Source organism: Balaenoptera acutorostrata, chromosome 20 (genome assembly GCF_949987535.1).
Source record: "Balaenoptera acutorostrata chromosome 20, mBalAcu1.1, whole genome shotgun sequence".
Classification (NCBI taxonomy): Eukaryota; Metazoa; Chordata; class Mammalia; order Artiodactyla; family Balaenopteridae; genus Balaenoptera; species Balaenoptera acutorostrata.
Genome location: NC_080083.1, coordinates 16,818,512 through 16,832,827, shown reverse-complemented (window position 1 = coordinate 16,832,827; position 14,316 = coordinate 16,818,512).

Below are 14,316 nucleotides of genomic sequence, written 5' to 3'. Positions count from 1 at the left end.
GAATGTCAATAATTAACATTCACTGATCGCTTATTATATGCTGGGCACTGTACTAAACTCTAAGTGAGTTAATGTCCCAACAACTCTATCGGCTAGCCGTTATCAAGGATCTCAATTGACCCATGAAGAAACAAGGACATGGGACACTCAAGGCTGAGCTAGAAGAACACACGCCTTTTTTTTTTTTATTAAAAAAAATTTTTTTTTGTTTATTTATTTTTGGCTGTGTTGGGTCTTCGTTGCTGCACGAGGGTTTTCTCTAGTTGCGGCGAGCGGGGGCTTCTCTTGTTGCGGAGCACGGGCTCTAAGCACGCGGTCTTCAGTAGTTGTGGCACTTGGGCTCTAGAGCACAGGCTCAGTAGTTGTGGCGCACAGGCCTAGCTGCTCTGCGGCATGTGGGATCTTCCTGGACCAGGGATTGAACCTGTGCCCCCTTCATTGGCAAGCAGACTCCTATCCACTGCGCAACCAGGGAAGCCCAAGAACACATGACTTCCGACGTCTATGCTGATGTTCTGCGCTGTGACAGAGGCGACTCAGTGGATAATAGTGCAGCCTCCAGCTCTACAGCCTCAGTTCCATCACCTAGGCCCCGCTACTATCTCGGACATGCCACTTAGCTCTTTGTGCCTCCATTTCTTCACCTTTAAAATGGTGGTGCTAATAGAACCTGCCTCAAAGAGTTGCTGTGGAAGAACAGTGTCTGATACATTGTAAGTGCTATTGTTATAAATAGGCTGTCACTTGCTCCCCTCCTGCCCTAGGATCTTTTCCTGGGAAGCTTGTCTTGTTTCTGGGGCTGGGGCCTGGCTCTGCAGTGCCCTTGGAGGAGCAGAGGAGGAGGAGGAGAAGGTGGAGGACCTGGGAGGCCCTTAGGTGTGACCTTGTGCTCCCTGGTCCTCCTACTATAGAAATAGGGGCATAAAGCAGTTGGATCTCCTGTTTGGGCCTGTTTTATTGCCTGTAAAAGGGAATGGTATTACCTGGCTTTCTCCCTTATCAGTGCATTTGTTGAGTGCCCCTTGTATGTCAGGGACAGTGCCTAGGGGAGGCTCTGGAAACACAGCAATGTAAAGAAAAGAAATGTTGCCTGCAATTCCAGTTCTACGAGGATCAACCATTAGCCGCTGCTGTCGCCCACCATCCATCCACCCGAGGGAAATTCTGTGCTTTGGACACCGCCCCTAGGTAGTTAAGAGACACAACTACAGAAAAAATTCAATGACCCCAGATTCCTGTGTCTTCCCAAACATAGAAAAGTACTCAATCATTAACTGAAGATGTCTGTTCTCTGCGGTTAGCAGTAATCTTGTTATGTTCGACTAGGTGTTTTTCTTTCCATTGGGTGGGCGACTGCAGTGGCTAACGGCTTGATCCTTGTAGAACTGGAATGACAGGCAACATTTTTTTCTTTACACTGTTGTGTTTCCAGAGCCCCTTCCACCCACCCCCACCAGCATGGTCCCAGACATAACAAAAAAAAATTTATATATATCCTGGCTCCTCCGTTACCTCTTCGGAACAGTTTCTCAGAGCTCAGTGAGAAACTGAATAAACTCAACTCACAGCTCTTATGTGGTGCATTTTTTTGAAGTCGACTGCAGTGAGGAAACAAAGCCCTCAACCAGGCCCTGCAGTTTCTAGAATGGTGGGGGAGAGACATCAAAGAATCCTACTAAGATTTCAACTGCGGAAAGTGCTTTAAAGGAGAAGAGCGTGGGACCCTGAGGGTACTAATTCAGGAGCCTGGCCTGGTCTAGAAGGAGCGGAGCCAGGAAAGGCTGCCTTCCCTGACAAGGGGGCAGCTGAGTGGATTTCTGGAGGCAAGCCTTGTGCCATGACCCACAGGCCTGATTCTTGGGGTGGTGAGGGCTCCGTTTCTGGCCATCATGGCTGTGAATGGGCTTGTTGCTGGCTTACTGACTCTCCCCCCTCCCCTGAGCCAAAAGGAGTCTGAGCCTCAGACGAGGTAGATGCTGGCTAGATACCAGTGGACTGAAGGATGCCCAAGCTCCCCACAGCCATCACCACCCTGTGGTCTTCCTAGAGACAGGAAATTGCACGTTAAACATACAAGCCCCTGGGTTGGCTCCCTCCCCTCCCTCCCCCCAACCTGTACAAAAGCTTGGCCCAGTTAGGTCAGCTACAGTGAGGAAGGGGTGCTCAGCTGAAATCTTAGAATCATTTCCTAGATAAAGAACTAAGACTGAGAGATGGAAGGCCAAGGTCCATCTCTGGGAATGGGACAGGGTGTGGCTCGTCCCAGAGCTGGAGCCTGCGGTGCCCACGCGGCGAGAAGCCCCTTCTAACCAATAAAATAAGAATATTTGCAAGGCAGGACGAGAACGTTTTTAAGCGTAAAATTCTCTCTCTGCCCATTTGAGCCACCACCCCCTCCCTTTAGTGTGCAATGAGCAGCTGTATGATACATTAACTAGATCCCCTGAGAAGACACAGCAATGCCTGGTCACCCCCCGCCCCCTGAAAAAAAAAAGCAGTTTTCTCCTGGCACAAGCAAGGTAACTTCTTAGGAGACATTTCTTTCTCAATCCTGTAAAGAGGTCAAAATAACCCACTACTCGCCTTCTTGGACTATGGAAACTGTCAGTATGTTACTTTGATGTAGAACCTTTTGTCTCAAAAGCTTCTATAACAGGTAGAACAGTCCTCAGAGCTTTCTGAAAGACTGTCTCCCAGGTTACAATCCTCAGATTGGTTTTCTTTTCTTCTTTCTCTTTTTAAAATATTTTCAACTCTTCTAATATAAACATGCATTTTAGTCACGGAAAATATAACATTAAAAAAAATCTGATGTTCTTCTACTTTAAACCTAATCTGGCTCTGTTGCCAGAGATCAACTTCATGTCCCTTGGTATTCTGGTTTTTTTTTTTTTTGGCCATGCCAGGAGGCTTGTGGGATCTTAGTTCCCCGACCAAGGATCGAAACTGGGCCCTCAGCAGTGAAAGCGTGGAGTCCTAACCACTGGACTGCCAGGGAATTCTGCCCCTTGGTATTCTGGAGACATCAAAAGGAGCTGACTTTTCTTGAACCAGGCACTGTGTGGGGGCATTACATATTATCTTATTCAACCCTCACCACAACTTTATGAGGTAGGTACTATTATTTTTACAGATGTCGTATCTGTGGCTTAGAGAGACGCAGGGAAAAGTCCTCCCCACCCTGGGTATAGGTTTTCTTCTCCTTATACCCACTCCAGTGTTTTCTGGATCCCAAGCCTTAGTATATGTTAGTCCTTTTGCCAGGAATGCCCTTCCCACCTTGCTTGGCCTAGTCAACTCCTATTCATCCTTCAAGACCCACCTCTGGACCACACTTTCAGGCAGAATTAATCATTGCTTAGTATGTGCTTCCACAAGACTGTATTCAGACATCTAATCCTGGTTTTAGACTTCACCTGGTTATAAGTACGTGTTCACAGGATTGTCTCTTCCCAACCCCTACCCACATCCTGCCTCCAGACTTGAGGGCAGAGACATTGTTTTATTCATCTCTGCATCTCCTAGCAATGGGCCTGGCATGTGATAAAATGAAACGTTAAGTAGATTTGATGGCATGCACCAACCTCAGTCAATTGATTGCAGCTGCCTGGATTGCAACATTGAGATGGGCTGCTTCTCTGGCTTGGTGGGAAGGAGTCATGTGATCCACTAGTTCTGTCTGCCATGGCCTCAGGAATGAAAAGTATCTAATGACAGTATTGTCTAGCCCTGGGCTATGTGCTCAGTAAGTTTTGTCGAGAAGCTTTGGAGAAGCCTGTGGAAGCTACAATGGTTTCTTCACTGCCAGTTGGTTCATGCCCGTAGAGCACTGTCTTACAACCAACCACTGTGAAAGAAATGATTGCAGCAAGGATTCCTCATCCAAATTCCTCATGCTGCAGTCTTGTCATGACTTCCACCCAAAGCCTCTGCTTCCTTTTCACAAGTGGCCAACCACAGCTTCTGGAGAGCTGCTCTTGTTTTTAGATATTACAAGGAAGGGAGAAGAGAGCATGAGGGTAAAGACATTTCCTGTTTCAAGTTGTTGCTTCTCACATGCCAACTCTGAGCTTTGTGTGACTGTGTCCAGGTGCCACGGATGGCGGTTGCTGTTGAACCGAGCTTGAAGATGGGCAGGGATTTTACCAGAAAGAAGTGAGGCTGTCCCAGGTGAGGGGACCAGCTGAGCCTTAGACAGGAATGCCGTCCAGGATCCAGAGAAGTGCAGGGCTGCAGGCGCAGCTCCCCAGCCACTTACCGGACAGGGGAGCTTCCCCAGACCACTTCCTGTCTCAGGACTCCTGCTCTTGGTCTCATTTTAAACACTTTGTCCCTGATAGAACCTTCTCATCTTTCCATCCCTCCATCCGTTCACTTAGCATCTACTGCTTGCCAAGCTCACTGCCAGGTGCTGGGGTTACATACTAGTGTTTACACAATCCCTTCCTTCAGGGAATTCCCAGGCCAGTGGGAGGCAGCACTACCAATTCCAAATTACAATAATGAAAGTATGCAGTTGCATAAATCAGTTCAGAGAACGTCCTCACAAGGAAGTCAAAGAAGGATTCACAGCAGAGGAGCTGAATTTTGAAGCATGAGGTGGTGAAATGGAGTCACCAGGCGAACAGAGAGAAGAAACAGAGAAGGGCTTTCTGTGCCCTGAGAAAGGCAGGTCCATGCAATTATCCTGTGACTAGCACAGTTAAACGGCATTCTGTTGTGTGTCTTAAAATGTGTTAATTTATTCAATGTAAATGTTTAAAATGTACTATAAAAACCTGTCTTGGGAATTCCCTGGTGGTCCAGTGGTTAGGACTCCGTGCTTCACTGCCGAGGGCCTGGGGAACTAAGATCCCATAAGCCGTGCAGCACGGCCAAAAAAATAAAAAATAAATAAAGCTATTTAAAAAAAAAACCAAAAAACCTGTCTTGACAAGTGTTCATTTTTATTTTCCCTGGATTCTCAAATAAGGTAATTGAACCCAGGCCTCTCGATTTCTGGGAGGCCCTGCAGGAATTCCTGATGGCCGACCCAGTTGGGGGGTGACCATGAGGGTAATGTCTAGGGGTTCAGAGGAAGGACAGTTTTGGTCAGGCCCTTCCTCAGTTCCGGGCTCAGAACCCCAGCAGTGATGGTCTCGAGCACTTGGTTTTCCGAGTGCCCCAGAGAATGAACTCACACGAGACTGGGGCGCCGAGCAGAAGGCTGTTCACGGACTGTACTGGCCTCATTGCTCATCTAGGGCTGCCCGTTCCCCGTACAGGGAAATGGGTGATGGAATTACTGATCAGAAAGGTGCTGGGTGAGCAGGAATCAGAGCCAAAGGAAGGCGGATGGTTGAGGTGTTGGGGGCAGGCTATTTTCTCCCTGCACAAGGGAAACCACCACTGAGAACAGCTGTTTGGGGACTGAAGTGATTGTAGCACCATCAACCAGGCTCGCTCTTCCCTTCCTTGGGGGTGTTCATGTACCCTGTTTTCCTAGGCTGACCATATAAACATGCTCTTTTCATAGATGTATCAATAGGGCTGATAAAGTAATAATTGGCTTCCATTTAGGGAACTGCTCTGTGCTGGCCATTAAACAAATATGATCTCTTGGGAATTTCCTGGTGGTCCAGTGATTAAGACTTGGTGCTTTCACTGCTGTGGGCCCGGGTTCGAACTCTGGTCAGGGAACTAAGATCCCACCAAAAAAAAAAAAAAAAAAAAGAAAGAGACTGTCCCCTGTTTTGAGGTGGGGCGTGTGTTCGCCAATTCACCACTCCCCCGCCATCACCTTCACTCATGGAAAGAACACCTGGCCTTGTAGGCTGGCAAGATTGCAGCCCCTTTACCGAGCTCTGCCATTGTATGAGAACAGGATCCCAAAGTTTCTATGGGGCCTGTATTGATGGTTTCTGAACAGAAGTCTGATGGAATCACTGTGGTACTATGTCAAGCTGCTATTCCAAGGATCTGAAAAATATTCTGTTTCCTCCCATAGTTTGTTGATTTAATTAGCTGTAAGGCCACCACAATCTGGTATTGCTACACCTTACAACAAAGGGGAGAGAGTGTGAAGCCGGAGAAGTCAGCAGGGGCCAGATGATGCCCTTGCGGAGATCAATTTGGATCTTACTGAGTTCGAGGTGGCCGTGTGTGACATCCTGGTGGAGGGGGGCTCCCACGGGCAGGTGCACCCAGAGCTCGTGAGGAAGGGCAGGGCTGGGAGTCAGCCGCCTCTGATAGAGCCATGGGGGTGGACAGACCCTCCTGAGAGGACAGGACAAGTGACAAGGAGCCTGGGCAGGAGGCAGGGAGAAGCACAATGAGGTAAAATGGACAGAGGAAGAAGGAGTAGGTAGAGAGGGAGGAAGAGGAGAAGCAGAAGAGAATGTTGAGGAAGCCAAGAGAGAAGAATTTGCAGCTGACGTTGGTGACATGTGGGATACTAGAGAGAGGTCGAGGCAATTAGTCGTCAGTGCTGGGCACCCCAGAAGCTTCAGCAGGTGAGACAAGGGAAGGGAAATGTTGTGGTCTGTGCATGGGTTGGAAGAAGAATTTCCAGACACAAAGTATTTTAGAAGAGAGTTTATCGAGAACAAAGAACAGAGTTAGTGAGGGGCGCTGCAAATACAGCGGCCAACTTCCTGATAGACAAAGGAGAGCCTACCCCCTTTGTGGGCTAGCAGCCAACTTTCAGAGCCTCAAGACAAAGAAAATTCCTGCTGGCAGGATGGCATTTGGTGATTGGTCAGGATGCTACATGGTGAATATTTTACCTAATATGGAGTCGGGGGCTCTCCGGTTTAGGTCAGGAGACCCCATGGCAACAGTTGCTATGGGGCCTCGGTAATTGGAGATTTTTATCCTGTGCCCTGGATATTGGGCTCCACAGGAAGGGTAGAAGTCAGATCACAATGGGTTAAGGACGGATCAGCCGGGCATTTAATACGAAGGAATGAAGCAAACGTGGCCCTTGATAAGCTCACCCTTAGAGAATGTAACAAGCAAGATGCAACACATCTGGGGTGAGATTAGCTCCTCTTTCAGAGGTGGGACTGAAGCTTTAGGGACAGGCAGGCCTGATATCAGAGACCAATGTAATTTCAGGGAAGCATATCTGAGGCTGAAACCCAGTCAGTGGGGGAGAGAAAGCAAAAGGTGCAACCCCAGCCAACCCTGGCCGGCTCGCTGATGACAGCAGCAGACGCACTCTCCCATCCCCACAGCGTAACCTGTCAAGGCAGACAGCTGCCCTCCACGGTTCGAGTGCTGACCCTTTTGTACTTACACTCCAACGCTTCTAGGTCGGCTCTCAGAGGCTAATCTGGGACACCTTCGCAGCCCTCCCAAACCAACACTTCAGGCTGTCTCACTAGCCTTCCCCATTCTTAGCTTTTCTATGCAGTTATTTTGACATTTGGTTGACATTTGCCCTTATTTTATAAGACTGAATGGGAAAAGGGAAAACCCTGAGCTGACCCCGTTGCGGTATACTTCAGATAAAAGACAGAACGTCACCAGGCACCTGAAAGCAATGGGTTTGGGCCAAGGTGAGTGCTCATTGCCCTGAGAGTGAGTGACAGGTGTTCAGCAGTGAAAGAAAAGGGCAAATTTAAAAGAAGACTTGTGGGACTTCCCTGGTGGCACAGTGGTTGAGACTCCACGCTCCCAATGCAGGGGGCCCGGGTTTGATCCCTGGTCAGGGAACTAGATCCCACATGCATACCGCAACTACGAGTTCACATGCCGCAACTAGGGAGCCCACATGCCACAATTAAGGAGCCCGCCTGCCACAGCTAAGACCTGCACAACCAAATAATAAATAAATTAATTAAATATTTTAAAAGAAGACTTGTGACTCGTACAACTCAACATCAAAAAAACAAACAATCCGATTGAAAAATAGGCAGAAGCTCTGAATAGACATGTACCCAAGGTAGACATACAGACAGCCAGCAGGCACATGGAAAGATGCACAACATCACTAATCACCAGGGAAATGCAAATCAAAAACACAATGAGCTATCACCTCACACCTGTCAGGATGGCTGTCATCAAAAAGACAACAAATAACAAGCGTTGGTGAGGACGTGGAGAAAAGGGAATCCTTGTGCACTGTTGATGGGAATGTAGATTGGTGCAGCCACTATGGAAAACTGTATAGAGGTTCCTCAAAAACTTAAAAATAGAACTACCATACAATCCAGAAATTCCACTCCTGGGTATTTACCCGAAGAACAAAAACACTAATTAGAGAACATATATGCACTAGCCAATATTCGGAAGCAACCTAAGTGCCCATCAATAGATGAATGGATAAAGAAGATGTGGTATATATATACAACGGAATATTACTCAGCCATAAAAAGAATGAAATCTTGCCATCTGCAACAACATGGATAGACCTAGAGGGTATTATGCTAAATGAAATGTCAGACAGAGAAAGACAGATACTGTATAATCTCACTTATATGTGGAATCTAAAAACCAAAACAAACCAACCTAACAAAACAGAAACAGAGTTATAGCTACAGAGAACAAACAGTGGTTACCAGAGAGAAGAGGGGGTCGAGGGAGGAAGAAATAGGTGAGGCGATTAAGAGGTCTAAACTTCCAGTTGCAAAATATCAATAAATGTGTCATGGGTATGGAAGGTACAGTGTAGGGAATATAGTCAATAACTATGTAATATCTTTATATGGTGACATACGGTAACTAGATTTGTTGTGATGATCATTTTGAAATGTACAGAAATATCAAATTACTATGTTGTGTAACAGGAACTAACATAGTGTTATAGGTCAATTCTACTTCAAAAACAAACAAACAAAGGAAAAGAGATTAGATCTGTGGTTCCCAAAGGTGGGAGGTGTGGGGAGGAGGAATTGGAAGAAGTCAGTCAAAAGGCACAAACTTCCAGTTGTAAGGTAAATGAGTGCTAGGGGTGTAATGTACAACATGATCCATATAATTAACACTGCTGTATGTTATATATGAAAGCTAAGAGAGCAAATCCAAAAAGTTCTCATCACAAGGAAAAAATTTTTTTTCTATTTCTTTAATTTTGTATCTATATGAGATGATGGATGTTCACCTAACTTATTGTGATCATCATGGTATGATGTATGTAAGTCAAATCACTATGCTGTACACCTTAAACTTATTCGGTGCTGTATGTCAATTATATCTCAATAAAACTGGGAGAAAAAAAATAAAGAACGCCTGTGAAATGATGGGACTGTGTATCCAGGGGTGTATCTAAAACATGAAGAAATGGGATGTCTCTAAAAGGATGGGGGACTTCCCTGGTGGCGCAGTGGTTAAGAATCCGCCTGCCAATGCAGGGGACACCGGTTCGAGCCCTGGTCGGGGAAGATCCCACATGCCGCGGATGCAACTAAGCCGGTGCGCCACAGTTACTGAGCCCGTGTGCTGCAACTACTGAAGCCTGTGCGCCTGGAGCCCATGCTCCGCAACAAGAGAAGCCACCGCAATGAGAAGCCCACGCACTGCAACAAAGAGTAGCCTCTGCTCTCCGCAACTAGAGAAAGCCCGAGCAGTAATGAAGAACCAACGCAGCCAAAAAATAAATTAATTAATTAATTAAAAAAGGACGGATTAAGGATCAAAAACATCTCCCTGGAGCACAGGATAAATCACCTTAGGATCACTGGTATGAACTGGAACACAGATGATGAATACCAACATAGGGTTCTTGCAGGAATTCCTAATTCCTCAGAGCAAATACTGTGACCCCCCTCCTTTCTTTTTGAATATGTATCTGAATCTCCTTTCAGATAAATTCTTTACCTATGCACTACAATTCCTCTCGTTTTCAAAATGTACATCTGAATCTCTTTTTAAGTCTGTATTTTCTTTTCTTTACTCTATTTCTATTTCCTCTGTTTTCAACGTGTGGACTTGAATCGCTTTCCACATATACTCTAAGTCTGTTAATTGCTAGTGCAAAGATGTCCCTCCACTATGGATCCTAAAACAATTTCTGGAAAGGCAGCAGTGGTGCAGAGAGGTCCTGGGTGTTTCCCATGAATGACAGAGAACCTGTAAAAACTGATGTGAGCAGTCGCCCAGTTTCCGGAGAGTGGGATCTCCCCTACTCTTTCCTATATGCGTGTTTTTAGGAAACTGAAAAAGTCATATTACAAAATAAATTAATAATGACAAAGAAATGTCAGTGACCCAAATGCAGCAAGAATAATAATAGTAGTTAATGGTTAATGATTACTCACCATGTGACAGAAATATCTCAACTAATCCTAATAAAACCTTACACGGTGGTTACTGTGGTTCTCGTTTATAGAGGGGAAGACTGAGGCTTTTAGGGATTGAGTAACTTATCAAAAGTCTTGTGTAATTAAGGATCAAAGACGTTACTGGAACCCTATCTCTCTGCTTCCAAAGCTAGACTGCTCACTCCTGCTCTCTGCTGCTTCCTGGGTCTGCAAAACTGTTGGCAGACAACCAGCTCATTAGAGTCCTTTCTCAAGCAAAGAAGTGAGTGTTTAATATTTCCTCTTGAAAATTTTCAAGAAAGGTCACTGAAATACATCCACATCACAATCTTCCACTCAATCTTCTACAAGATCCCTGTTGAAAAATCAGCATCAGCAAGCCCTCACTCCCAACCTTAAAATTAATTTCCTGTGTCTCCTCAGTAAGATGGAGAATAAAAACAGGGTGATAAGAAATTACCCTAGAAATTTAATTTTTATTGCTGCTACTGTTTAATCCATCTTTAACTTTTTATGATTATGAAAATGTTCAAAGGCACACAAAACAGAGGAGCACAATGAACCCCCCATATACTCATCACTTAGATTCAGCAATTACCAAAATCTTGCCGCAGATTCATTCACTTTTGTCCTTTGCTGAAGTATTTTAAAACAAATTCCAGACATTACGGTGTTCTGTTCTGTCATTTCATCCCATATTTTACATTTCTAAAACATATAGACATTTTCTCACATAAGCCCAATGTTATTATCATACCGTAAAATACAACAACAGCTCTTTGCCATGATCTAATACTGATCTAATACTAATAACTGTTTCCAAAAAAAGTCTTTTTATGACTGATGTGTTTGAATTAGACTTCAAACAAGCCCACACAATGCATTTTAAGGGCACATTAGGCTCTTAAATCTCTTTTGTTCTGGAACAGTCTCTCCATTCCCTACCATCCCCCGCGTCTGCTTTTTTTCATGTCATTAACTTGTTGCAAAAACAATGTTTTAATGTTTCTCCAGAAAAATCATGTATAAATTAAACAATGCTGAGTTGTAAAAAAATACTCATAAACGTTTATGTAATACGGAATTTTATAGCATTCATGAGCTCTACGAATGGACTCTACCATAGGACACGTAAATCTATTTATCAACTTTTGTATCCTTAACCTCCGCAGTATGTAAGAAATAAGGCACTTCTTGTAGCGGAAAAATGTGTCATATGAAAAGAGTGGACCAAAATAGGACGAGGAAGACATCCAGGAAATGGAGACCAAAAGGAAAGATGAAATTTGATAATTTTTTTAAATTAATTTTTATCAGAGTATAGTTGATTTACAATGTTGTGTTAGTTTCATGCGTACATCAAAGTGAATCAGTTATACCTATACATATATCCACACTTTTTTAGATTCTATTCCCATATAGGTCATTACAGAGTACTGAGTAGTTCCCTGTGCTATACAATAGGTTCTTATTGAAAGTTGGTAATTTATCCACTCCAGGATGAGAGGTGTTGAACTGGGCAGACATAAGCCTTCACTTCACAGGCAACATGGAGACCTCAGTTGACAGTCCTTGCCAACAAGTTGCTCAGAGTCTTCATAAATAGCCTTACAGTGTCTACACACACACACACACACACACACACACACACACACACACACACACACACACGCCTTCATTCTCCTTCTCCCTTGGTGACCCCTGATTACCCTTCCAGCCTCCAGGGCCCTTGATGAGTGGGGTAGAAGTGCCTGTTGATGGGCACATGTAGTCTGGTCCCTCTTTAAAGATCTCTTCAGATTTTCCGAAGTTTGATTCCCTACTAAGAGTTAACACATTGGTATTTGGAACTATGAGGCAGTCCCTTATGGACCTGGTTACTGCGTGTCAGCCTCTGAAAACCAGACACAGTCTGGCTGTCCTGACAAAGTGGCATTTGACTGCCCAGGATTCTGTTGCCATGGCCAGGATGGCTCTCAGACCAGCTGCCACCCTCACCACTTAATGTCTTACCTGGTGGACGAGGCCTTCCGTGACCTGTTCTTTTCCTCTCCTCCCCCTTATTCTACCACCCCAATAAGCTCCCCCATCAATTTCTTCCCTGCCCTCACTGCCACTCCACCAGCCCAGGCCCCTTCTCTCCTCGGACTATTCCAACTAACTCCTAATTTGTCTCATACATTCTAGGCTTCATCTGCTTCCAAATCTTTCTCCACAGCAATATTTTAAAAATGCAAATCTTGGACTTCCCTGGTGGCCCAGTGGTTAAGAATCCGCCTGCCAATGCAGGGGACACAGGTTCGAGCCCTGGTCTGGGAAGATCCCACATGCTGCAGAGTAACTAAGCCCATGCGCCACAACTACTGAGCCTGAGCTCTAGAGCCTGCGAGCCACAACTACTGAGCCCGTGTGCTGCAACTACTGAAGCCCACGTGTGTAGAGCCCGTGCTCTGCAACAAGAGAAGTCACCGCAATGAGAAGCCCGCACACTGCAACGAACAGTAGCCCCCGCTCGACGCAACTAGAGAAAGCCCATGCGCAGCAACAAAGACCCAACGCAGACAAAAATAAATAAATAAATAAATAAATAAATAAATAAATATATATATATATATATATATATATATATATATATATATATATATATATAAAGCAAATCTTACTGTGTCCCTTCTCTACTTAAAAACCTTCAATAGTTCCCTTGGCCTGACCTCTGAGGCTCTTTCTGATCTGGTGCCAGATCCCTCACACTCAGCACCCACTCTATGGAAGACACTCTGCCCATTTCCCATAGAGCCTTGACACCTGCTACTGCCCTTGCCTAAAAGTCCCTCCCCCATGCCCACCACTCCCTCCCTGCCTATTTCCTGGAATAACTCCCTCCTACACATCCTTCTAGACTCACCTCAGATACCCCCCTCCTCCAGGAAGCCCACTCCCCATCTGGAGCAGGCACAGCCACAGAGCTCTGCTCCCCCGAATCGGGGCACTAAACTCTAAGTTATGTGTTTTTCCTTATCTAGCCGTGTCTGACATGCCAGGAATAATTGTCAGATGATTGAAAAAGTAATTGTTTAAGATAGCGTGCCTTCTCTGCTCCAGGCTGAACAACTCTGCTCCTTCAACTATTCCTCCTTTGATGGGATGTCCAGATTCCTCCCCATAGTGACCTGTCTTGCAGGAACAGATCACTCTACAGGACGCCGCGTGAGCGTCACCTGGCTTGTCCCCATTACCTGGTCTCATTAATTAAACCATAATTGGGGGGGTGGGAAGCGCACTCTCACTGCCTTGCTGGCTCCTGCTGTGTTGTTCTGGGAATCCCCAAGCTTTCGTTTTACACTCTGCTCCTGTGTCCACCATTTGGCCCACGTGCAGGGGGTTTGGGACCCATTTGCAGGCCCATACAAGTATCCCTTACACTTGATGTCATCTTGTGAGATTCAGCCCATGTGTCACTTAGCATTCTCTAGTTGCAAGGAAAAGAAACATATTCTGGCTGTCTTTTTAAAAAGGATTTGTTTAAAGGCCCTGGAAGGGTAACTCTCAGAATACAAAGAAAGCCGAACAGCCAGGTCACAATTAAGACAAGATGCAGGACAGTTCTGGGAATCCAGGCAGCAGGAACCATCAGACACACTTTATTGGACACTGTTGTCAGGAGAAAGCAGCTGTAACCCTATTCCATTACTCTCAAGAATCCAGTTCCCAGGAAATGGAGAGGCTGGCTGGGCTGGCTGGGCCACATGCGCACCTTTTGGCATGGGAGGGGCATCCTGATTCTCCCAGGTTTGTACGCAGTGGGGCATGGGGCGTGCAGAGCAACACGCACTTATCAGAAGGTGAGTTGATTGCCAGTCAGGAGAAAACCCTGATCTCTACCCAGCTGCAACTTGGATGGATTCCGGAGATGAAGGAAGCCTGATGGAAAAGATTAAGTGCAGTTTGCAAAGGATAACCTTGGGCCCAGCTCCAGCAGGGTCTACCCAAGGCTCTCTTCTGAACAGCACAGCACTGGGGCAGATGGTCCTAAAAGCAGCCAGGCAGCCAGTATGGTTCTAGGGCACCAGTCTTT